This window comes from Carassius gibelio, chromosome B3, assembly GCF_023724105.1.
Source record: "Carassius gibelio isolate Cgi1373 ecotype wild population from Czech Republic chromosome B3, carGib1.2-hapl.c, whole genome shotgun sequence".
NCBI classification, from domain to species: Eukaryota; Metazoa; Chordata; class Actinopteri; order Cypriniformes; family Cyprinidae; genus Carassius; species Carassius gibelio.
The window spans coordinates 28,981,576-29,007,005 of NC_068398.1; the positions used below are offsets into that span (position 1 = coordinate 28,981,576).

The 25,430-nt window shown below is 35.6% G+C and overlaps 1 long non-coding RNA gene across 1 annotated transcript; it reads right to left on the reverse strand.

Annotated features, from left to right (window-relative positions):
* Nucleotides 1-4,868: 4,868 nt before the first annotated feature.
* Nucleotides 4,869-20,368, reverse strand: LOC127953923 (uncharacterized). The gene is made up of 3 exons (XR_008153366.1): nt 20,238-20,368; nt 16,802-16,923; nt 4,869-5,198 (listed from the first exon to the last, which is right to left on the reverse strand). It is a non-coding gene; the product is annotated as an uncharacterized LOC127953923 (long non-coding RNA).
* Nucleotides 20,369-25,430: the final 5,062 nt, after the last annotated feature.

Below are 25,430 nucleotides of genomic sequence, written 5' to 3' on the forward strand. Positions count from 1 at the left end.
ACACAATTTTTGAAATTGAAAAGGAGTTAATTTTATAGGTAGATTTTAAGATAGATAATCCAGGTTTTCAAAAAAAAAAGAAAATTAATAATAATAAAAAAATTAAGTAAATATATAATTTAGAAATATATAAATATATTAATATATAAAGTAAATTAAATGTTTAAAATAATATTTTTGGTAATAATTATATTAATACTGGTAATTATTTCATAAACTTTTCTATATTGTCAGTATTAACCTGAGATCCTGTTGGAGGACTAGGAATGATACTATAACAAATAGAAATCAAAAATGGAAATAAATGTTTTTTTAAATGGGCAAATGAATATAATTTTTTAACGGTTTATTTAATTCATGTTTTAAACGTAGAGCTCGTTAAATATAATGTTAAAAATTCATCATTTGTAACACTGAACATTATGAAAATTTATTTATTTATTTATTTTTGCATTTCATTTCTCTTCAATAATTTATTTTTTTTTTTTTTACAAAAAGAAAAAAGACGTTCTTAATGACATCATACTTCAGTAAGTGACATCATTTTGGAGGGAAATCAACAGTACAGACACCTCGAAGTATTGCCAATACCTCTAAATAGTTTTGAGGTATTCGTTTTTTTCGATCTAAAACATCAGTCCTTGTGGATATATTTACAGAAATCGGTTTGATAACTTTCTGCTGACACCCTCTGGTATTTAAACCATCAGGGACCTATAATGCGCTTCAGAGTAATACATTAATTTCGATGTTTGACTCTGTGGAATTACAGAATTGGTACTTTTTACGTCGCTGATCCATATAGCTAAAAACACCATTCCTCGTTTGTCCAGCAGGTGGCAGCGCAGGCCCAGAGCAGCACGTGCTGATGGGAACCGAGCGCGAGATGGACAGAAACAGAGCTGCAGCGCTTACATAAGAGAGGCTCTTCTGCTCAGCTGCCCACTCGCACTTAGAGGACAGAATCCCACACCTCCGTCATTTGTTGTTATTGTCGTCATATTTTAGCTGTGTTCATTTTAATATCATTTGCAAACTCATCAAAATGCCGTTTTGAACATGCAACAATTTTTGAAATACAATTTTTTAATTATTGTTAAACATAACGATATTCCTTAATTAACATAGCATATTAATATGGCAATGATTCAGGTCTTTGGTTTTACCATCTGGTACATGTTAAGGGTTTTTGTTTTTGTTGTTGTTGCAAGGATTTACAATGTGTGATTTGATTTCATAATGTCTCCAGGCCTTTCAGAAGCTACACAGTTATTTAACATCTTTCAGATTCCTTAGCTCAAGGTTAGAAAGTACCAAGTGTGTACGTGAGTATTATAATCTTTTAATGTGATTTAGACCGTGTTAGGACTTTGCACGCTTCAAATGTACACCAAGTACACACAGTCCTTTGGGGTTCCTTGTGAAAAAGAAGTACACTTTTAGCATAGAAAAAAAGAGAGAGAGCACTTATTACCAGTGGGCACTTACCCGTCAGATTTTTGAGCCAAGTGGAGTTTCAATGCAGTTTCTATAAAAGACAAAAAGTAGGACTTATGTAATACACATTTAAATGTAATTTCATAATTACATCTAGCTATTGTATTTGAAATATGGTTAAAGTTTCCAGCCTGTTTAACTACAGTTAAAATGAAATCAAGTATTTTATTTGTTCTTTGTTGTGTTAGTCAGCATATCAAACCAAGCGTGCATGTTTCAAAGCATGTCAAAAGATTGTTAAACCAATTAAATAATGTGCAATTTATTTCAAAATGCACTTTTAAAAGTGTACTTAAGTGTGTTAAGCGTGAAACATAATCATAAAAGTGGACTTAAGTTTATTTTGTTAATGTTATATTATCTGCAAGTGCATTATTTTTTTTTTATATTCTTTTAAGATTTGAAGTACACGTCCAGTACAATTAAGCTTACTTCTTTTTCACAAGGGTTTGAGTATGTCCTTCTACAGAGCGTGCAAAAAGTATTATTTCAGATGAGTTGGACACGGGTCAAAGGGCAGCGCTAACATTTCAGGCGTCCAGGAAAATGTCAGGGTTTCCCTGCGGCTGAATCGAGAATTATGAATCACATGGAGTGGTGTGCGTGCAACAAACGGTGCATGTAAAGTTTAGGAGCACGAGGGCTATGAGGGGACGTCCTTCCCCTGCTCACCGCAGGACGTTCCCTCAGGAGAGCCATCTAAACATAGAAGTGACCATGTGCTTTTGAGTGCTGTATATTTAGGTGAGGTGTTAGTGTGTCTGGCCAGGATCACGAGCTCATGTGTGAGCTAGAAGAGTGTGAAAGGTTTGTTCATTGCATTGGTATCTCTATATTTATATCAGCTCAAGTGTTGCCCAGTGCTTTGTTTATCATCACTTGCACGGCTGTCTATTTGTTGCCCATATTCTTACTGTAGAAACATTTAAAGGGATAGTTCACCCAAAAATGAAAATTCTGTTCTCTTGTTCCAAACCCGTCGACTTTCAAAGGGAATTCAGTGGCTATCGTTAACTGTTTACTTGCAAACATTCTAGAAAGTATCTTCTTTTATGCTTAACAGTTAGAAACACACAGGTCTGGAACAACTTGAGGATGACTAAATGATAACAGAATTTTTTATTTTTGGGTGTACTGTCACTTTAATAACATAATTATTATATTTATCTTAACCTATTTTATTTTAAAGCACCACCTTAAAACAACAGACATTTTAGGTTGATTAAAATAAAATAAACCTCTTTAAAACGTTATAAAAGGGCATTTCTTAAGGGAACAGTTCATGTGTTATTTAAAAGTATATCCTTATTTGCTCACTTGGTTTTCAAATGTCATTCATTCTTCTGCATGTTCAAAATTGACATGCAGGAGCAGATTTGGCACTGACGTCAAACACCCTATAATGATAAAAAAAAAACACCCCTTATTTTTTATCCCTAAAAATCATGAGCAGTGTCTCAGAACAAGCTGTTCACAGAATCTGTCAAATGTGACATCACATTTTACAAGCCCCGCCCATGACTGTTGACTGACACTGCTGTATTAGCAGAGACCCTGTCCTAAATGAGCCATGTTGATCTTCACCACAGAGCTTTTAAAAACAGCATTCAAGTAAGAAATGTCCGTTTATTAAATCTATATACATTTTCAGTTCAGAGCATTGAGGGGTATTATGTTTTTACTTTATTGTTTGGGTCATATTAACCGCGTGATTGTGTTTTTGTAACTTTTGTTTTTAATGTAAACTTGTGTGTATTTGACAGTTTAAGCACAATAAGACATGAAAGAGTACTCCAAAAAGTACAAAAGTTTTACTATTCACATGCTGCTTACTGTGTGCATATTTAGTATGTGTGCGCTCTGAAAAACATATATAGGAAGTTTGAACTCAAATGTTTAAAATGCATGATTTCAGCAGAATAGACAATCAAATAGATTGATTGATTGATGAAAAACAGATAATCAAAACCAAGCAGATGTGTTTTTTAGCAGAGTATCTGAGGTATGATCTGTAAAGGCACAGCCCTATTCTGGAAAATATGCCTTTAGGGCTTGCATTTAATGAGACAATCATGAAAAGAGCTTGTTTCTGCTTCCAATTCAAAATGATGTAATAAATTATCTTAGTGGTATTTTGTGCTGTAACTTTACAGACACATTCTTGGGACATCTGACACTTATATTACATTTTGTAAATAGGTGCCCTTTAAAACATCGTGACAGAGCTTTCAAGTGAACTAGTCAATTAGTCTGTACAACTCCTAAAAAGGAACAGCTTGAACATTCTTCAAAACATCTCTTTTCATGTTCCACAATCTCCTACAGGTTCAGATTGCCATGAGGGAGAGTAAATGATGCAAGAATTATTCCTTTAACAAGGTATAAAGCCTCTGCTGTCTCTGCTCAGTCTGTGTGTGGTTTCAGTGGGCTATTAATGAAGTAAAAGTGAGTCTGAAGTTTGTTATTCCTCTCATTACTGTCCATCCGTTGACCCATCCGCCCTGTTATGTGTCTGTAATTTATCAAGGCCTCTGAAGGCTGTAATGAGTCACGCTTTTTAATATCCCTGCACTGCAGTCCTCCAAATTTAGAGGTAGAAAGTGAGTGAGTGTGTGTGTGTGTGTACTCAGCATGTTTTTTTCCGCCCGGCTCACAAAGGCGCCCCTAAATTTATCCTGACAGTCTCTGGGGAAATGCCTGGAGAACAGTGCTTATAACCACAGCGGGGCTCGCAGAGCACAAAACTAGAACAAGAGCAGCCGAGACGTTTCTCTAGAACAAAACCTGTCGCGGGACGTTAAAATTCCAACAGACCTGCTCTGTGATTTTGACAGGTCAAAAGTACACAACATTTCCCTAAGAGCACAAGTAGACTACCAGAAGTAAGACAGAATATAAAAAGCCAGGTATATTCTCACATCTGATGCTGTGTTACCGGGGTGGATGTCCGGGGAGCTGCGATGTGGTTCTAAGTCATTACTACCGGTACATACAGCACCTATAACAAATTGACCCTTCGCTGGGGGTTTGACTGACATGCGATCTGACCAATCAGAATGCTGAATCTGCCATTTCTGCCTAACAAACGAACTAAACAGGAGAGTAGATTAACTTTGGTGGACTTAAACTTGAAAAAATAATGCATATTATTGACGACTTTCCTTGATTGAAATAAAATACCTTCTGGTGTTCATTCATGTTTATTTCATGCTATAACTTGTAAAGAGGAAGAGATGATTGATTCACATGACGCTTGAACTGAGGCTCTACAGTGATCTGTCAAGACACAATAAAGAGCCACAAAATATCGATTACATTATTTTTTTTTAAATGCCAAAATTTGATCTTGAAGAAAAGTAGAAGCACAACAGTTCAATTCAAGTGTATTTATTCGAATAGCGCTTTTTATGATACAAATCATTACAAAGCAGTTTTACAGAAAATTAAGTTTCTACAATATTTAGTAGTAACTTATAAGTGGCGACTGTCAGTTTATGTACATATGGCAGGATTTTTCAGAAAAAATTAATACAAGACATAGTCAACCAGAAGATGAACACTATTAAAAGCAATTATAATGTGATTGCATAGTAAGTAGCAATATTTGTTAGCTCTGTTTGTTGATTCAGGGTTAGCATCATCTGGGGTCCTCTGAGGGGTCAGCATCGTCTCTTCTCAGGTGTTCTGGATCCAGACTGGAGCTTTTGTAAATCCAGAGAAACAAATAGAGACATCATTAGCATAGCTGCTGTTCCAAAGTAAAATTCATTAGTTTAACCCAAGCTAAAGAATAAGAAAGCACATTTGATCAGATAGAACTGCAGTCACAATTTAATAGATACATTATTCGTATGCTTGGCAAAAGAGATGCGTTTTTAATCTAGATTTAAACAGAGAGAGTGTGTCTGAACCCCGAACATTATCAGGAAGGCTATTCCAGAGTTTGGGAGCCAAATGTGAGAAAGCTCTACCTCCTTTAGTGGACTTTGCTATCCTAGGAACTACCAAAAGTCCAGCGTTTTGTGACCTTAGGGTGCGTGATGGGTTGTAGCGTGGTAGAAGGCTAGTTAGGTACGCTGGAGCTAAACCATTTAGGGCCTTATAGGTAAGTAATGATATTTTGTAACTGATACAGAACTTTATAGGTGACCAGTGCAGAGACTGTAAAATTGGGGTAATATGATCATATTTTCTTGACCTCATAAGGACTCTAGCCACTGCATTTTGGACTACCTGTAGCTTGTTTATTGACGAAGCAGGACAACCACCTAGAAGTGCATTACAATAGTCCAGTCTAGAGGTCATGAATGCATGAACTAGCTTTTCTGCATCAGAAACCGGTAACATATAACATACAACAGGCGTAATTATTGATGTCTTTCATGTCTGTAGCATGAAAGGTGTAGGATGGGATAATCAACACAGTTTTTAAAACAATGGGTTTATTGAAATCCCTAACTGAAAAAAAAAAACTGCAAAAGTAATAGTGGTACAGTAGTTGTCTTAAAAGTCCCCACTAAGGTACAGAATGTGCTCTTTAGAGTGAAACGTGTCACATGTTTCCTGACGTCCTCAACAAACCTCCTTCATTCTACCCAGGAGGAGAATGAAATGTAAAAGGTCTTGTCCCCTCAAGAAAGCTTCTGAGGAACTACGCTCATCTTGGTACACTTTTGTCCCACACCAGGGAAGTGTTTTAGAGCTATTTTGAGCACAAGAGATTCCATCAGCGAGGTTGAGCAATCCTTGTAGATGCACTGCAGAGGTGAAACAGTTGTTGTGTTAAATCAGTCCTGACGTTAGTAGTACAACATTTTTAGTGCGACACAAACTCACAACTGTGACATGTGAATTGAAATAATACCCTCATGTTGAAAAGTGAGGGATATTGGACTATATAGACGGTTACTTCCTGGTTTTTGATAAGCCAGGTCAGTCATTTCCGGTCAACTGTCAAAATCATCTGTGCTATAAGGAGTGCCCTGTCTTTATAAATGCATCCAAATGCCACAGTTTCTTCTACAGTGGATAGATAGGTTTTTTGTTACTGGTTTCATTTGATTGTACAGCCATATATTGTCATATTGAAGTGCCCCTATTATGGGTAATGAAAGGTTCATATTTTGGGTTTGGTAGGCCCCAACAACAGTTTGAGATGCATGCAAGGTCAAAAAACTTTCATTGTCTTATAATATGCATTTATTTTGTTACCTTATTTCCTCAGCGACTCCCAAAAGATTGGTTTAACCATTCTTTTTTTCAAACCCTTCCTTTGCGTGACTTTAATCTTTGGTGATCTGTCTGAATGGTCTCATTTTCATTCATTATGACTGTAATGCCTGATAAAGCAGCGTTTGTAATCAATCACTTATCGGCTAGTGACAAAGATAGAATTAGCATTTTCTTTCAGGTCAACAAATATCAACAAGTGGGCGGGCAATATGCTAATGTTTCATGTTGACGTCAACATGAAATTGCTTGGTATTCGTTTAAAAAACAACTCGTTTCAGTGACTCGATTGAGTCGATTCAGATTTAAAACTTTGCTGGATGTTTTCATTCGTTTATAGCTGTGTCACACACTACATGAAATTACATTTTTTTTTTTAATCCATAACATAGGCACTTTGTGAAATTATATATAAAATTTAAGAATTTGACATGAAAGATGACGCATATATGTACAGTTAGGGAAAATGGCATTTAAATCGGCGAAAATCTTTTTTCTTTTTTTGTTTGCAACTGACTACAGTCATAGAAAACATTATTTCCCAACAAAAAAATTGTGGCCAGTGAAAATGCTGAGTAGCTAGTAATTTTGGATAACCGCTATCCACAGTGGCTACTGAGCAAAAAGTTGATGTTAAAGCCTGTGTGTGCTAATTAATTTGTTATGCTTCTCATCGCACACTTCCTTTGCTAATTCCAAAACTTCATTTTAAACCTAGTAACGGAGGCTTGAGCCGTTGATGACAGGCTAATGCAGTCATTAATGCTGTTTTTAGAGAGAGAGAGAGAGAGAATAAGCGTGTGTGCATTACCTGAGTCTGTGCATCTCTCAAGAGCGTTTAGCGTCTCTACAAGTAGCAAAGATGTTTATCTGTTTTAGGAACAGAGACGTTTTTACATCGCTATTGAGAAAGTCATGTAGCCTTAACTGCTAAAACCGTCGAAGTATCGCTGACAACACGTGTTCATATGTATGCTTCACGATAAAACATAATTTTGTGGCAAATTACGTTTATGGAAGCAATTGTCACTTTTAGGCTATTTGAAAATAATTGCACACCTCAGAACACTTGTCAGCCAATCAGATTCAAGGGTTCAGCAGCCCCATAGTATGATATTTTATAATGCGCAGATACACTATAGATATACAGGGACATGAAAACAAGAAAATCTATATTTTTGGGAATGAGAGACAGGTGCATCTGGAAACTGTGTGTTTAATTTATCACTGTAACTCAGCACCTGTGCTCTCGGTATCCTTTTTCATGGATCAGTGTGTTGGCTTTCACAGCATCTCTCTCTTTCTCTTTCCTATTCCCATTTGTCTCCTCCTCCTCATTCCATCAGCACCATCCTGCTCTCTCTCTCTCGCTCTGATGTGCGTCACAGGCTGGGTAAACACGTTTGCTGTGGGGCCTTCTGCTCACCTGCTTTGAATTTTACATAGTGAGTGGGCTAGAAGCTGAGAGAGACACTGTGTGTGTGTGTGTATGTGTGTGTGTGTGTGTGTGTGTGTGTGTGTTAGATGAGCTCCTCTGATCTCAGAGGCATGAAAACACATGCTTCATTAACCATGTGTCAGAGACGGTCCTTCAGAGATCACTGACCACTGCATCTCGACACTATTAGCATCTGTTTGCACATTTCAGGATTCATTTCATATGGCAGATCACAAGTTTATTTGTGTCTCATAAGAAACTGTAGCAGAGCCCCTTTAAAGTAGTTATTTAAAAAAAAAAATTGGTCGTTACTTGCTCACCCTCCTGTCACTTCAAACCTGCATTAGATTTATGTGGAAAATTTCAGAATATTTTTTTATTTATTTTGGAGAGTTTTTAAAATATGCAGTATTTAAAACAGGGGAAGAATTTTTGTAAATGACTTACATTTTGGTTTGTTCCCCACATAAAGCTGTTGTATGTCTTAAGAAAACTTGAAATGTTATGCTTAATTTTTTTATTTTATTTTTGAGGCAGTTTTATGTCCCAAAGAAAAAAAAATACAGCAAATGGGTTTAGAAAAAAATAAATAAATAAAATCAGTTTTAAGGGAAATATTCGCTTAATAAAAGAATCCTGAAAAACACACAGTTTCCATAAACACTACTGTTTCCAGAATTGATACTACTACTACTACTACTTCTACTACTACTACTACTACTACTACTACTAAAAAATGTTTCCTGAGCATCAAATCAGTATATCAGAATGATTTCTGAAGAATCGTGTAACACTGAAGACTGGAGTAGTGATGCTGAAAATTCAGCTTTGACATCACAGAAATAAATTATGGTTCAAAATACATTTAAATAGAACTTGTGATAATATGTCACAATATTTCTGTTTTTACTGTCTATTTGATAAGAGATGCAGCCTTGGTGGGCATAACATACTTCTTTTAAAAACATTGAAAAATCTTAACTCTAAATTTTGAATGGTAGTGTATTTTGTTTGAATATAAATTTTAATATGTACTTGTATTTTTTAATTGATCAGTTTTATTTCAAAATTATTTTTGAGCATACAAAACATTTTTAAACATTTTTCTCTTAAGGGAAAATAGATTAAGAAAATCGGACTGACTATCTGCCTTTTTAATTATCATAAGCCGTAAGTGAGCCTTTAACCCCAATATTAATATCAGACTAGTTAGCATCTCTGTTGAACACAGCACAGGTTCTTATTTTCCACCTGCGTTAATGTCATGTGCGATGGTGAGCTTTCTGTATCTACGTCAGCATTGTTCTGGATTTCACCGTTCGTGTTTTCAGCACCGTGGACAGCGGCCAAACAGAAGCACGTCGCTGAGTAAGCGCGGGAGATTCTCCTGTCCGCGTGCTCTGATTGGTCCGATTTTGAGAGGCTCTATGACTCATCACAGCGACAGAGTGATTAGCTCAACCATGACTGATCTGGGCCTCTCGAGTCTCGACAGACACACAAAGACTGACCAGCACCTGCATCTGTTAGTCCACATCGCCACTGTCCCAACACAATAAAACCAAACACCCTCTCCTTTTCTTAATGGAATGTTCCCGGCTCAATACAAGGTAAAAAGATTTTTTCCAAAAATTACAAATGGTCATAATTTGCATACTGCCAAATTATCGTTCGAAAGTTTGGGGATTTTTATTTTATTGTTTTTAAGAAAAATCTCTTATGCTCACCGAAGATGCATTTATTTAATCAAACATTATATATATGCATTTATTTATTTAGTAAACCCAGTAATATTGTGAAATAGATTACAATTTAAATAACTGTTTTCTTTTTTAATTTTAATATTATATATATAGCTGAATTTTCAGCATCATTACTCCAGTCTTCAGTGTCACATGATCCTTCAGAAATCACTTTGATATACTGCTTTGCTGCTCAAAAAACATGATTATTATCAAGGTTAAAAACTGTTTTATTATTACAGTTTCATATTTTTATGGAAACTGTGATAACATTCAAAACAACAGCATTTATTTGAAATATAAATCTTTTGATTTATTTTATAAATCATACATTAATCAATCATACATACATCAATCCTAAATTATTACATTATAAATATATTTGATTAGACATTATAAATGTCCTTACTGCCACTTTTAATCAATTTAATGTATCATTGCTTAATAAAAGTATTAATACAATTTAAAAAAAAAGTCTTAATAACCTCAAACTTTTGAATGGTAGTATATATTTTTATTTTTTCCATAAAATACTAAATGAGATGTTAAGAATAATGTCCAAGCTGCTCTTCACTTCTGAAGACTTTAATTCTCGCTGTGGAGAAGCACTTTTGATGATGGATGGATGCATGTTTTTGGGCTTCAAAATCTCAACCACCATTCACTGCCATTATAATGCTTGGAAGAGCAAAGACATTTTTTTTAAAAATATAGCTCTAATTGTAGTTGTATGAAAGAATATCATATACACCTATATGATGGCTTGAGGTTGAGTAAATCATTTTCATTTTTGGGTTACCTATCCCTTTAAAGGTACTTATTAGTACTTTAAAAGTACATTAGGACCTAACTTGTATCAACCCAGGATACCAACCCAGTGACAGTTTTGAACCTTTTTTTCTGAGTGTGTATAAAAAAAGTGGGTCTGATTGGGACAACATTGAAAATAGTTTGTCCTGGTTCCCTTGCAACAATCCCTCCCTTGCTCATTTACCCAAAAACCCTCAAAATGATTAATTTCCTAATTACACACATTATTCTTCTCCGCTGTTTTCTGATTAGTTCTTATTAACAGTTCATTTACATTTTCCCTGTTTGGTAATTTGTCGCAATGACCGAAATAGAAAATGCAATTGTGCCTTTGAAGCGTTGCTGTGATGACTCATACTCCAGGCGTGCAGAAAACGACTGTGAATTTGTGCTTTACTTCTGCGTGTTTGATTTGACTGCTAACAGATGTGATGCTTTTTTCTGAAGTCGCACATCACAAGAGCTGAAAAGAGCCAAAAAGTGTGACAAAATCCAAACAAAAGCAGTTTTGACACTGCTGTGTGATTGCAAGACATCTGATTAATCCTTCCTTTGTCTTACAGACAGATCTGAAGTGGCCTTAAATGCCTGTTGCCTTCTCATAATCAGACAACACAGTGCAATCCTGTCGTTTGACACGTGGAGGGGAATCAGACCCCGTGGGATGCGGAGGGAAGCTCGCTTCGAATCGCAGCACAGTTGTGTATGTGAGCCCGTCTGTGTGGGTGGATACGACTGCAGCTCATATTCCAGAAACTCTGGATTTGTTAGCAGACTCTTCCTTGAGGTCGCTCTGAATTAAATATGAGGAGTCTTGTGGAAAAGTTTCTGCTGGACAAGCAGTTGTCAGGAGGTGTCTCACTGCTAACTTTAAATCTACTTTTACCTGCTTGACTTTAATTGATTCTGACAGCTGCAGAAAAGTTGAAAATGTCACACTGAGTGCAAAAGGTGGCAGTTAAAACTAGAATGCGTACTAATTGATACATTATTATATCATTTTTTTATATTTATGTTTTAGGTCCTTTTTGGCTAACCTAGGCAATTCTGTGCAGATTGCAGAAACAGTACGATAAGTATGATAATATGAACATCTTAAATTCCCATTCTTTCATAGTGTACTGATTTCTTGGCCTTTAATGAAGCATGTGCTGTATGTACATGTTTGATATGACAGATTGCTTTTTGTTTGAAGCAAGGAAGTTTGCATATTCAGACAGCTATATTCAAAATATTAGACAACAATATTAAACAACACGCATTATGTTAAGATAAACATTTGAAACTGTAGTGTGCAATGTTGTTGATTTAATGGCATATGGCTGTTTGGCAGAAATAGTAAGAGTATACAATATACACTACTGTTCAAAAGTGTAGGTCTAGTAAATCTTTTTTTTTCTGAAAGAAATTAATAATTTGCAAGGATGCATTAAAATGATCAAAAGTGACAGTAACAGACATGTTATGGTATTACAAAATATTTCTATTTCAAAGAAATGCTGTTCTTTATTGAAGGCCGCCATGGAATAAAAAAAAAAAATTAAAAATGGTGATCATTTATGAGTTTATATCTCACAATTCACATTTATTTATATATTTATCCATCCATTCAATTGTGAGAAAAAAGTCCAAATTACAATGATTCTTATTATGATTCTAGTTTATATCTCACATCTATGACTTTTTTTTCTCCGAATTCTGAGTTTACATCTCATAAGTCAGTGTTTTTTTCTTCGTCTTTGTTTTAAGGTTTTTGTTTCCACAATAAATCAATAAATCAGTAAATAAAGGTAATTAAATTAAATTAAAAATTACATTTATGCATTTAGCAGATGCTTTTATCTAAAGCGACTTACAGTGCATTCAGACCATCAATTTTTACATATGTGTTCCCGGGGAATCTAACTCCCAACCTTGCACTTGCTTGTTTGCTAGCGCAGTGCTCTACCAGTTGAGCTACAGGAACACTAATTGGAACATCTAACAATTTAGACTTCTTTATCTTGCAATTGCGAGTATATCAGACTTCCGAATTTTCTTATAAACTCGCAATTAGACATTTTCTCGCTAGTTCATATCTCACAATTAAAAGAAAAAATTAATATTTATCATAATTGCGAGGGGGGAAAAAAGGTTGGAATTGTGAGATCAAGTTTAACTGTTACCTCATAACATTTGTCCACCTCGAGCATTTAAAAGCGGCAGATGACGTAACTTCAGAGTGCGCTTATAATGTTAAACACAATATTATCATGCTCAGGTGTGGCCTCTAATATAGTAATCGTTCTTGGAGTGAACGGCTCTTTATTCATGATGTACTTCACTGGTATGTACTGTATATAGAGACACTTTCAAAAACACGAAGAAGTGAGAGTGAGTGCTACCTCTCACAGAGCAGTAGAGTAGGGTAAACTTTATGATTGCTTGTTGTGTTGAAGAGGTAATGAACTCATTGGGGAATCTACTACTACTCAACTCTGCATGGTGAGCAGGCAAGACTCTCTCCTTCCTTTCCTGTCTTTGTCTGTGCTGCGTGCTGATATCGACTCTCAGGTTCCCTGTGGAGTGTGTGGCGCTCCTTAGGGTTCAGTCGATCTGGATCTCCTCATGTTCTCTGGCCTGTGCTCTGGCTTTCTGCTAATGAACTCCCATGACATATATATATATATATATATATATATATATAAACATCAAAATAACAGCTGAGAGAGCAAGAACGGTGTCTCCATCTTAAACCGAGAGCGCTGAGACGTCGGCTAGCCGGGTTAGCATTTGGGACACTGCTCAGTTTTTGTGAAAATATAGCTATAATATAGCTAATCCTTCACTGGTATTCTGTGTCCTCCAAGAACAAAAACAAACGCTCACATGCAATGAGCAAGCTTTCTGATCTAGCCGGGTTGCAGAGGGTAGCTGGCAAACAGGATGAGCTCAGCTGGATTTTGCGGATGTGGGTGGGCGGAGCCTAAGGATTTGGAGTTGTATTAATAGTAGTTCTAATCAAGGGAAAGCTGAGCACTAAGAACAGGTGAATAAGAGCCACATGAAAAGAAGATTGTCCATTCTGACCCACAGACATGGTATAGTAAGGTATTAGGGTCAGCTTTCCTCTATGACACCACCTAAGAATGGTAATGTGATGCTAGGCGGTGCTAATGTGGTCTGTGTACACTATTAGCGAATAATGAGTTTAGCTTAAGCTTTAGTGTTCATTTGTGCTATTTTTGGGGCCTGAGGGATTTGTCAGTGATAATATGACCATGACCTTCCTAATGTACAACTGGAAGCTACAGGAAATGTTTTGAAATGTGGAATTGTGCGCATTGGGATTGAGATAGAGGACAACTTTTGATATTCGGAGAGAATAATGTTTTTTTTCCTTTTTATATCTACCAAATATTTTCTGTAAAGGAATAGTTTGGCTAAAAATAAAAACTGAATCAGGCCATTAAAGATGTGGATGAGTTTGGAACAGATTTGGAGAAATGTGGTATTGCATCACTTGTTCACCATCGTATCCTCAGCAGTGAATGGGTGCCGTCAGAATGAGAGTCCAAACAGCTGATAAAAACATCACAAAAATGTGATCCACATGACTCCAGTCCATCAGTTAATTATGTTTGAACTTAAACCACCAATAATGTAATGCTAAATTTCTCAAAATCTCTTTGGATAAAGGAACAAACTCGTCTACATCTCGGATGGCCTGAGGGTGAGTAAATTATAAAGAATAAATAAAGTAAAAACTCATCAAACCTATGATATAACACAAATGGTGGTAAGAGAATGATGTTGTGACCAACAAACATTCGAGCTTCTCCGTCTATTTCTAGATTGCAGTTTTGCATAGCATTTCACCTTTTAAAGAATTCAGCCATATTTTTAAGATTATAAGAAGCTAAATAAAATGTCTCTGCCTCGAAGTGTAATATTGTGTTTGCACTGAGGATATATAACCAGCATTTACAGTGAAAATAAGGAAGTCACCAGGACAAAGTCTTAACTCATCCTATTACCTAAATAAGCCGACTGAACTACAGGAACTGATTTGAATCTAAAGAGTCTCGAAGCTTAAAATAATGACTCGATTTCTGTTGTGCAAAAACTCCTCAGACCAACAGCACAGTGTTGCCATTTATTTTTGTATTGTCCATAGCTTGACATATCTTGCAAAAAATGTGTCAATCAAAGCACTCTATGACAATATTACACTTATTAAATGACCCATAAAATCTAATGTGTGCATTTACAACCAATTACAGTGACTGAGTATCAACTGACAGAGTCGTTTAAAGTACATTAAACACATTCTGAAAAAATAAAGTTATGTATATATACCCTTTAACAATACAACAGTATACAAACTTGTTTTCTATATAAATATACATATTTTGCAAAGGTTTCATAGCTTTCATTCATGTGAAGTCAAAGCTGAAGACAAATACCCCGCAGGAGATTTTCAGTTCAGTTTCTTAAAAAGCACTGCACTGCTGAAACATTTTGGAAGAGGAAAATCTATGTCCTCTAAAAAGTGCTGCATCATTTTTTGGAGCGCTACTGTCGTTTTAGTTCTCTGACTTTGCTGGCAACTCCAGTCACTGAGCCTCTGACTGCAATATCAACACAGCTCCCGCTGCAGTGTGTGTGTGTGTGATTTAATTCTCAGGAGTGTGTCCGGTCTCTTGTCTCAACTAATTCTGTTTCCTGTGCCTCATCAGTCTGCGGTGTCAGCGCTGGTTACCATGCTGTTGCCTGGGTTTACCTTTTCCTGTGCATGTAAAACCACTGATCAGCTTTCACCTTCATGTATTTAGTCTGCTTCCACAACCTTATATTGTATTTCTGACTTAAGAGTAAAGAGTACACAATATATGTCAGGAAACAAGATAAGCATCTTGTTTACAGGGCTGTCCGGAAAACAAAAACAACTGGATATCTGGTCACCTTGATGAAATTCTAATCTAATCTGTAAAACTTCCTTTTTTAAAGATAATTTTGCCAGCACAATCTTGAGAGGAAAAGAGCAGCAGCAACAACATGACCAAGGTTAAAGCTACAGGCTAGTCTGCTTTCCATCTGCTTTCATTTTTTTACTCCATGTATTGAAGACAATCTCTTTTTTTGTGTACTAATTCATTTCCATATGAATGTATTTAAAGATGAATTGTATAAATTCTGTGAAATTAATAGCAGTAGTCACTCAAACATGGAAACTCACCCTCAGACCATTCAAGATGTGGATGAGTTTGTTTCTTAGAACAAATTTGGAGAAATCTAGCATTACATCACTTGCTCACCAATGGATCCTGTGCAGTGAATGGATGCCGTCAGAATGAGAGTCCAAACAGCTGATAAATACATCAGAAAAATCCACAAGTAATCCACACCACTCCACTCCAACAATTAATGTATTGTGAAGTGAAGATCTCCAAGTTTATAAAGAAATGAGTGCGTCATTAGGTATTTTAAGTTAAAAATTGTGGTTTTGACCAAAACACCTATTCATAATAACACTTCCTCCAGTGAAAATGTCCATCCCCTGGTGTTTAGAACAGTTTTTTTCCTGTTTTCGCTTGTAAATGGTGCTTCATCTATGCATATATCTCACCTGGTACAGTGAAATGTCTTGATGGATATGTTTCTTACAAACACAGCTTTTTGATATACACAATATTAAATCATAGACTTCAGTCGTGTGGATTATTTGTGGATTATTGTAATGTTTTTATCAGATCTTTGGACTGAGGGTGTGTAAATTCTTTTAGCAAATTAGAATTTTGGATGAACTATTCCTTCAACATCAAAAATAATATTTTCAACCAGGATTGCTGAACGCAGACCCCTCAGTCTGTTTGAGTCAGATCTCAAACAAAATAGGTTAAGCCAACAGTCAGGCTAAAGTTGTGATGCTGAAACAGAGCTTTTGTTTTGACACCACCGTCTTTACTGAGAAATAAACCTTTAACCTTCACCTTTAAACAAGGGCAGTAAGAGTGCTGTGCCCATTATGTGTCACTAGGTGGCTAAAAGTGGCTGTTTCTAAAGCAGTCAAGCAAGACCAAAGATAGACACTCAAAGTAATTACCTTGTTCTTTCTGGCCAATTCCACAGCGTTCTGCTATTCACTGAAAGCCCTGATACCTGCTACACGCAGGCTCTTTAAAAACAAGCCCATTAAGCTGCAAGCCAGCTAAGGTGACCAGATTTCTGAAATGGAAACCAGAAACATTTCCTAGTTCAGTGGTCAAAACATAGCTGAAATATGATATAAAAAATAGGGACAGTATATTTTTGTATTTGTTTTTATATATACTGAGTTCTAGGTACTTTTTTTATAATTAATAAATATTATGATGCTGGCACGTCAAGCTAACCCTAACTCTGTGCAACATTGTGAAAAATATTTAATAGCAACTATTGCACATCAAAACAGTATTATATAATAACATAATTATGAATGATCTGGTCCTAAACTGAGCTAGTGTCTTTTATTGCATGGATTGCATATGCTGTATATGCTGAGACAGCTTACTTTACTTTCTGTTTTTAAAAACTAATCATGTATTATAGCTCAAATATTTAAAGTCATGGAGATGTTTGCATAGTCAGTTTGCTTAATGTCATTTTAGCAAACACCCCTTATATTATGGAAGCATATGGGTAGCATTATTCAATTTGGGATGTAATATGCAAAATGGCAATGCAATATGTAAAATGGCAATGCATTTCTGTATATACATTTCCATTTTCCAATACATTTGTGCAACGTTTGGTGCAAAATGAAAATGAAAATTAAATTACATAATTTTCATTTGCCATTTACTACACCAGTTTTAATATGTAAAATGAATATTAATTTTAACGCTTTATAAGTTGCAAAATTAAAATGAAAATGTATTACAGAAATGATTAGATATGTCTAACATGTTAAAGCAAAAACTGTGGCAAAATGATCATTTAAATGCTATTTTTCTTAATTGCATTAACACTCACAGTCAAGACACTTACGATTGCATTTTCATTCGGTGTCCCGCAATGAATGTAGCAAAATTCAATGTGCACATTGAAAATGCATTCCGAGCCGATCACGTGTCCCCGCCCTCGCGCCACGTCAATCATTGTGTGAACAAGGCGGGGCTTACAGAAGGTCAGAGACTCAAATCTCAAGAAGAGGATTCAATCAAGTGAGACAACATGGACAAGACAGTTGGTCCGTGTATGTTTTGATCATTTCGGTTTATGGCTTCAATATTTCATTCGCACTTGTGGGCGGAGCTGAAACGCTGCTGTCATCTGATTGGTCGAATCGGATCGGTTTTCATCTGACAGCCTTCAGCTCGGTCTTGTCATTCTTTCAGGCAGAATAAGAGTCAGTGCGAGTGAAGCACTGAAATGTCTGAAACCACCGCTCACTGTTAATTAGCATAATATTTGAATCAGATGTAGCTGGGCACATAATTCGTGCTGCTGAGACCTGCAAATTATTTATAGGTTGTAGTATTGTATGAATATTGTCCCACTGATAAAAACAGTGCAAATAGTTCTGTCCCTTTGGATAACAGTGAAGTGGAAATAAATATAGTTAAATTTATGAAATAAAATTAAATAGGATTTTTTTGGGGAGGTAAGTCTGGCCAGTTATACAAGCAACACGAGTCGGACGAGTCTAAAGATATGAGCTGAATTGGGTGAAACATTAAAGTTCTAGTCTGTGTCAATTACTCTCATAATAAATAATAATAATAATGTTAACTGTATTTTTCGGTATAAGTTGCATCAGTCCAAAAATACGTCATGATGAGGAAAAAAACATATATAAGTCGCACTGGACTATATGTCACATTTATTCAAGACCAAGAGAAAACATTACCGTCTACAGCCGCGAGAGGGCGCTCTGGGGTAGGCTACAGGAGCACTGAGCAGCATAGAGCTAATTTTACTATTTTTATTTAGAAATGTAACTATATTCATTTTTACAATTATTTATTAATGTCACACACACGCAAACACACACACACACACACATACCTAGTGCCTTATGACTTAAAAGATGAGAGTGGTAAATGTTACAGACATGGAACTGTTCAGTCTATTATTGATTTTAATTTCCACTTCACTGTTATCCAAAGGGACCGAACTATTTGCACTGTATTTATCAGTGGGACAATATTCGTACAATACTACAACCTATAAATAATTTGCAGGTCTCAGCAGCACGAATTATGTGCCCAGCTACATCTGATTCAAATATTATGCTAATTAACAGTGAGCGTAGTTTCAGACATTTCAGTGCTTCACTCGCACTGACTCTTATTCTGCCTGAAAGAATGACAAGACCGAGCTGAAGGCTGTCAGATGAAAACCGATCCGATTCGACCAATCAGATGAAAGCACCGTTTCAGCTCCGCCCACAAGTGCGAATGAAATATTGAAGCCATAAACCGAAATGATCAAAACATACACGGACCAACTGTCTTGTCCATGTTGTCTCACTTGATTGAATCCTCTTCTTGATATTTGAGTCTCTGACCTTCTGCAAGCCCCGCCTTGTTCACACAATGATTGACGTGGCGCGAGGGCGGGGACACGTGATCGGCTCGGAATCCATTTTCAATGTGCACATTGAATTTTGCTACATTCATTGCGGGACACCGAATGAAAATGCAATCGTAAGTGTCTTGACTGTGAGTGTTAATGCAATTAAGAAAAATAGCATTTAAATGATCATTTTGCCACAGTTTTTGCTTTAACATGTTAGACATATCTAATCATTTCTGTAATACATTTTCATTTTAATTTTGCAACTTATAAAGCGTTAAAATTAATATTCATTTTACATATTAAAACTGGTGTAGTAAATGGCAAATTAAAATTATGTAATTTAATTTTCATTTTCATTTTGCACCAAACCTTGCACAAATGTATTGGAAAATTTAAATGTAAATACAGAAATGCATTGCCATTTTACATATTGCATTGTCATTTTGCATATTACATCCCAAATTGAATAATGCTACCCATATGCTTCCATATTATATAACTATCACAAACGAAATGCATAAGCGTTCACCATATGCAGTGTGAAAAATAATATTTATCAGGGTCAAATGACTATTTGTATGGCAATAAATGCCCAAATTCTCATTTCAATGCAACGTGTCAATAATGTGCTTAGAAATAAAAGATTTTCAACATCTTGTTATATTTTTTGGAAGGGAAGTTATTTTGTCCTTTTCTCTGGTGGGTGGCAGAAAAAGGCTAGTGCCTGTAAATGCTAAAAAAACACAATGCACATCTCCACATACAGCAGTTGCCCCCTGAACAGGTCTGTAGACATGTGCTATTCATGTTGATCCATCACCGAAATCTCCATGTACTAGCTGTTTATGGGTCTGTTCAAATACATCGTGATCAAGTGTTTATGCTGAACCTTACATGACACACAGCTGACATGCTAATTGCACTGCAAACGTCCTGTAGAAGTACTTTTGACTACAGTCTAGTAAATGATTGCCACTGACCTGAATCCTGCGGGGTCAGAAGCACACCATGCTCCGGCTGTTTGCATTGCAAATATCTGATAGGCCTTATCCAACTCCTGTTGATTTTTCCTCCTGCACGTCTCCCTAATTATCTTTGCACCGCCTGTGAGTATAGCAACAGATGGATGGACCGGAGCGAAGGGGTGGGGGAAGGATTTGCAGTGAAAAATGAAGAAGGCGTGCACATGCTTCACACCATGTGCTGCGAATGACCCTCTGTTGAACAGCTTTGTGTTTTGCTGGCTGTGATAAGATGGATAAGATTAAGTTTTGATTTATTCATTGCAGATACTTTGACCTTTAGCTGATTAGAGAATGACTTTCGCTTGCTTGTTCGCTATTTAACAACCATTTCTCACCTTTCTGACACTGAATAATGGTAAATGTGACATTCAAGGAAGAGTTCAACTACAATCGAACTTTCTGTCATCGTTTTCTCAACCTTATGATAGATCCAATCCCATTTTACTTTATTTCCCCAACTTTTTATCATTTGAATGCTTTATTAGACACTATATTAGAAATATAGAGCAGGATATTCTGTAAAAATTAACCTGTTGTGCTCCACAGAAGAAATAAAGTTAAATGGGTTCGTAACAGCATGATGGTGAGTAAATAAACTGTGCTTCTTCTCATCTATTGTCTAACGCCAGCTTTAATTTACTGGCAGGCGTGAGTTTGTTCAGCAGTGTTCAGTTCACAGAAGTTCATGCTTGCTGTTTGTTTGTCGTGTTCTGATGATCTGGAAGCCAAGTGTGGGAGTGCACCTGTGTTTTAACAGGTCCTCCAATAGAGAGTCTTAGATACGGCTGTACTACGGTATGGACTTTCACCTCGGAAGATATTTTTGGGCTAATGTGTTTGTCATGTTGTAGAGAGCTTTAAACTCTTTGTGAAAAGGTTTTCATTCATAAATTGAGTCACAAGTAAAATATTACATATGTGAATTAAAAACTCTAAAAGTCTTTATTTATTTATTTTAGTTTGAAGTTATTTGTTTTATTAATATTAGTTTATTTGTTTGTTTGCGTTGCTTACTATGGCTATAGTTTAAAATGTAATTACTTGGTTAATCGCAGAAAAAACTGTCTGTGTTCATGACGGAGAGTAATAGCTGGTTCTTGAGGTAATTACAGTAGCATATCTGGCAGGAATCCTAACATTCATCTGTCATTCATAAAGTTAAATATGGCTTTTCATTTGAAATAGAAACATGTACTATGTAGCAGCTTTACATATAGGTCGTTCTAACATTAATCGAGTTAAATGTGCACTATTTGGCAAGTGTTTGTATGGAGTTCAGAAGCGGTTAGTGTGCTACATGACATGGAGGCGCTGGAAGCATTTTTTATGACAGAGGTGAACACAACTTAAAATACACCATCATTTTTGCTCATACACATAAGAGTAATACATCAAACTGTAAAGGGTCTACTTTTATTTGTGTACAGATAATATCAGTAAAACGTTGTGCTTTTGTAAAATAAAGAAGACAGACAGGATGTGCTTTCTGCCGTCTTGGTCTCTTTGAACAGGAGCGTTGCACATGAATGAATTGAAACTACAGCATATAGGCTACTTGCCTCACAGACATGAGAAATATATCTATAGAAAGCATTAAATGGCAACTATTACTTAGGGTAACTAATAATTGAAAACATTGAAAAATAATTAAGCAGTCAGTAATGCAATAAAAAAAACTTCAAAGGACAAATGCAATGGAAAAAAAATATTTAACAGCACTAAATTTTATTAATGTATGTATAAAATATACAGCTAACACTCTACTAAAGAAAATGAATAATCACATATAAATTAAAACATCATAGTCTGTTGCTTTTTAAAGCTATAAAAGCAGTGAGTGATACTGTCTTCGTCTTTAGTTGTTTAATTAATATTAAGCACAGAGTCGGCTGCAGATATATTAGCATGTTGTCACTTTAACGTATGTTGGCAGTGTGTGAACACAACCACCGAACAATGATAAAAACCCACCCATTCCTTTTCTAATCCCCATGAATTCATATTTTGAGCTGAAACTTCACAGACACATTCTGGGGACAACTGCGACTTATATTACATATTGTAAAAAGCGACATAATAGTTATATTGCTAGTTAAACTGTATTGTTACAGTAGCTACATTACACAGATCTGGTATAGCTACTGTTTCACACATATTTCTCATTCTCAGCTGTTTATGTTCAGTTAGGATATAACCAGCAAAGGTTTATGTGAATAATCATCAAGCACCACCTTTTGACATTTATTTGTGTGTATTTGACCATTTAGGCATACACACTAAACTAAAAGTTCACTTTACATGTCCCTGTCTACTGGAAAGAGGTGGAATGGGTCACAATAATCATCTTATCTAGATTTTTCCTAACTCATTCATAGATTTTGACTTTTTGCCAGTGCTTAGCTGAAAGCTTTATGGCTGAAATGAATTACTACTAATTAACTAGATCAATCTTCAGTCGAGAACAGCCTAGTAAAGGGATAGCAACACGTCAGCAACCACCCATACCACCGTATGGTAAAATTTTTTAAAAAGAGCTCCATTTCAGCTAGTGTTGGCCTTAAATTCATTCGCTGCATGTTATTGAATTCCTGCTATGCTAAAAGTGCAGTTTACTGCCAAATAATCACTTTACATACTGACCTCTGCAAGCAGCGATGCCAAAATGGCCTCAGTAATTCATCTCTGACTGTGCACTCAGCTGTTTACCCTCTTATGGCTTCACCATCCTCTATTTGTAATGTCTGTTGTAAAGAAAACATGGTGCATATCTTGGACCCGAGGAGCGCAGCATCAACAGCCTGACTTGTGTCTCAAAATAAAACATTTTTAATGCATTTATTCCTAATGTTTACTGCATTGTAGTCACTTGTTTATAGTTCACTACCATCTGTGTTGCATTATTTTATATCATATGGTCATTAAATTGTTTATGAATGTTACCATTTTTTAAATGTTTTTTTTTGTGCATGTAAACTATTGACTGTAAACTATACATGCTCACTGTTTGCATTCAAAGCAATGCGACTTGTTTTAAAACTGTTATATTACTTGAAGTTCAATTACTATTATTTCACGACGCCCACATAATACAATTACTATAATCATTCAGAGCATATCTTAATGCACCACAGATTTCTTCAGGCATTATGCATGACTACTTAACAGCATGTTTCCCGCAGATAAATCCAGCGCTGCACACGTAGCTTCTTATGTAATCAACTTTTTCAAGCATTATAGGACGTGACTGCTCACACTATGCTGGCAATAAATTCTCTAATAGCTTTGCCAACTAATTCTCTACTTAACTGAGAACTATTGCAACAACCCTAAAGATAATCAGCACTGGCCTAACAGCTTTCCTCAACTCTTACTTATGAGGAAATGGCAAAACCCAACAGTAATTTTGACAAATCACTGAACCTTCCTCTTTATTGGGAATCAGAAAATGTTCACTGCATTGAAAGATTGTCACATTTTCACATCTATCTAGGAGGCATATGGCTCTTTTTCTTTGATAATTGATAAAAGCTGCATGATTACTGTAGTTAAAAAGAAGTGCTTGTCTAAAATGCTGGGACAGAACTATGCATTAACCTTTTGAAATTCGGTCAATGTCTATGGCAAGTTACACAAGGTATATCTATGGCAAGTTACACAAGGTATAAGCTACATGCTTTTATTATTGTTATTTACATTATTCTAAAAAAAAATGAAATACACAAGCCACACAGTGTTTTTAAAAAGGAATAATAATAATTAAATATACAAATTTATTATTATATTTTGCTGTACGTACAAACTATATTGTTGATTAAATATTATATTAAGACAAATTAAATTAAGATTTAAGAAATTAATATATAATAGTATTTTATTAAAATACAATTTTATGAATACATACTTATATTTGTATATACATATATACATATATATATAAAGCAATTTTGATCTGGGTTTTGCATTATTTTTACTAAAAAAATATATCAATGTTTTCACAGAATTTAAATAAAAAATGGTTATATTAAGAAAATATATTAATTTATTATATTTTTCTCTATATTCAAGTTATATTTTTATCATGATATTTTATTATTTTGACATTATGAAATTAAATTAAGAAATACATTTATATATAAAATAATCTTATAGAATCTATTAACGATTCTCAAAAGTTATCAAGGTTTCCACCAAAACATTGATCATACACAGTTTTAAACATTGATAATAATAATGAATCTTTGCATTTAGCAAAGAATTTGCATTTAGTCGGCATGAAACTTTAGCAGTGAAATGAGGTGAGTTCTGTTCAGCTTATAAACTTTACACCTTAACTATACGCGTGTGTGGCCTTTGTGTCTCTCAGCAGCTGTTGGATTGCCACAGGATGCAACAGTCTCTCTCTGACAGTATGTGGATACACTAATGACTATAGCAAATAACACAGACTGACAAGTTCCTTCGTCACATCATCACCGTGTCTCCTCGTGTCCCCATTCAACAGCTTTAAGAGGGTCAGGGCTTCCAGTAACAGCCAATCAGACGGAGGGGTGGAGATTTCTTACCCAGCAACAGCTAAGTTTCATTACCCATTGCTCCACAACTCTCAGGTGGTCGAGTCCATCCCCCAGGGTACAATTATGTTTTATTGTCCTTTTGATCTCACTGCATGACTTACAGTGGGTTTATGAGTTGAGCGGCGGTAATGACGAGGCCTGAAGGTGAAGCCAAAAACACAGGGTAGTTGGTTTGGTCTTTGGTAGCGGCGAATCAAGAATGGGAAAGTTCTGCAATCCTCAAGTAAAGCACATCCCTACAGGACTGATTCTAATCAGTGTACTGAAAGGCAGTAAGGTGAAGTGATGGTCTCTCCAACATGGAAGCCCACTTTTACCATGAAATGAAAAACTACAAAAAGTTATTTTGGCTTTTTCTCACAACTGGGAGAAAAATTCCGATATGCAAGATAGAAACTCAGAATTCTGAGTCTCAGAATTATATCTCGCAAATCTTTTTTTTGCTTGTTTGTTTCCAAAATGGAATTTTAAGACAAACGCACAAGTGATGTCAGAATCTCACAATTCTAAGTTTATATCGTATAAGTTTTACTTTCTTCTTAGAATTCTGAGTGTATACCTCACAGTTCTGATC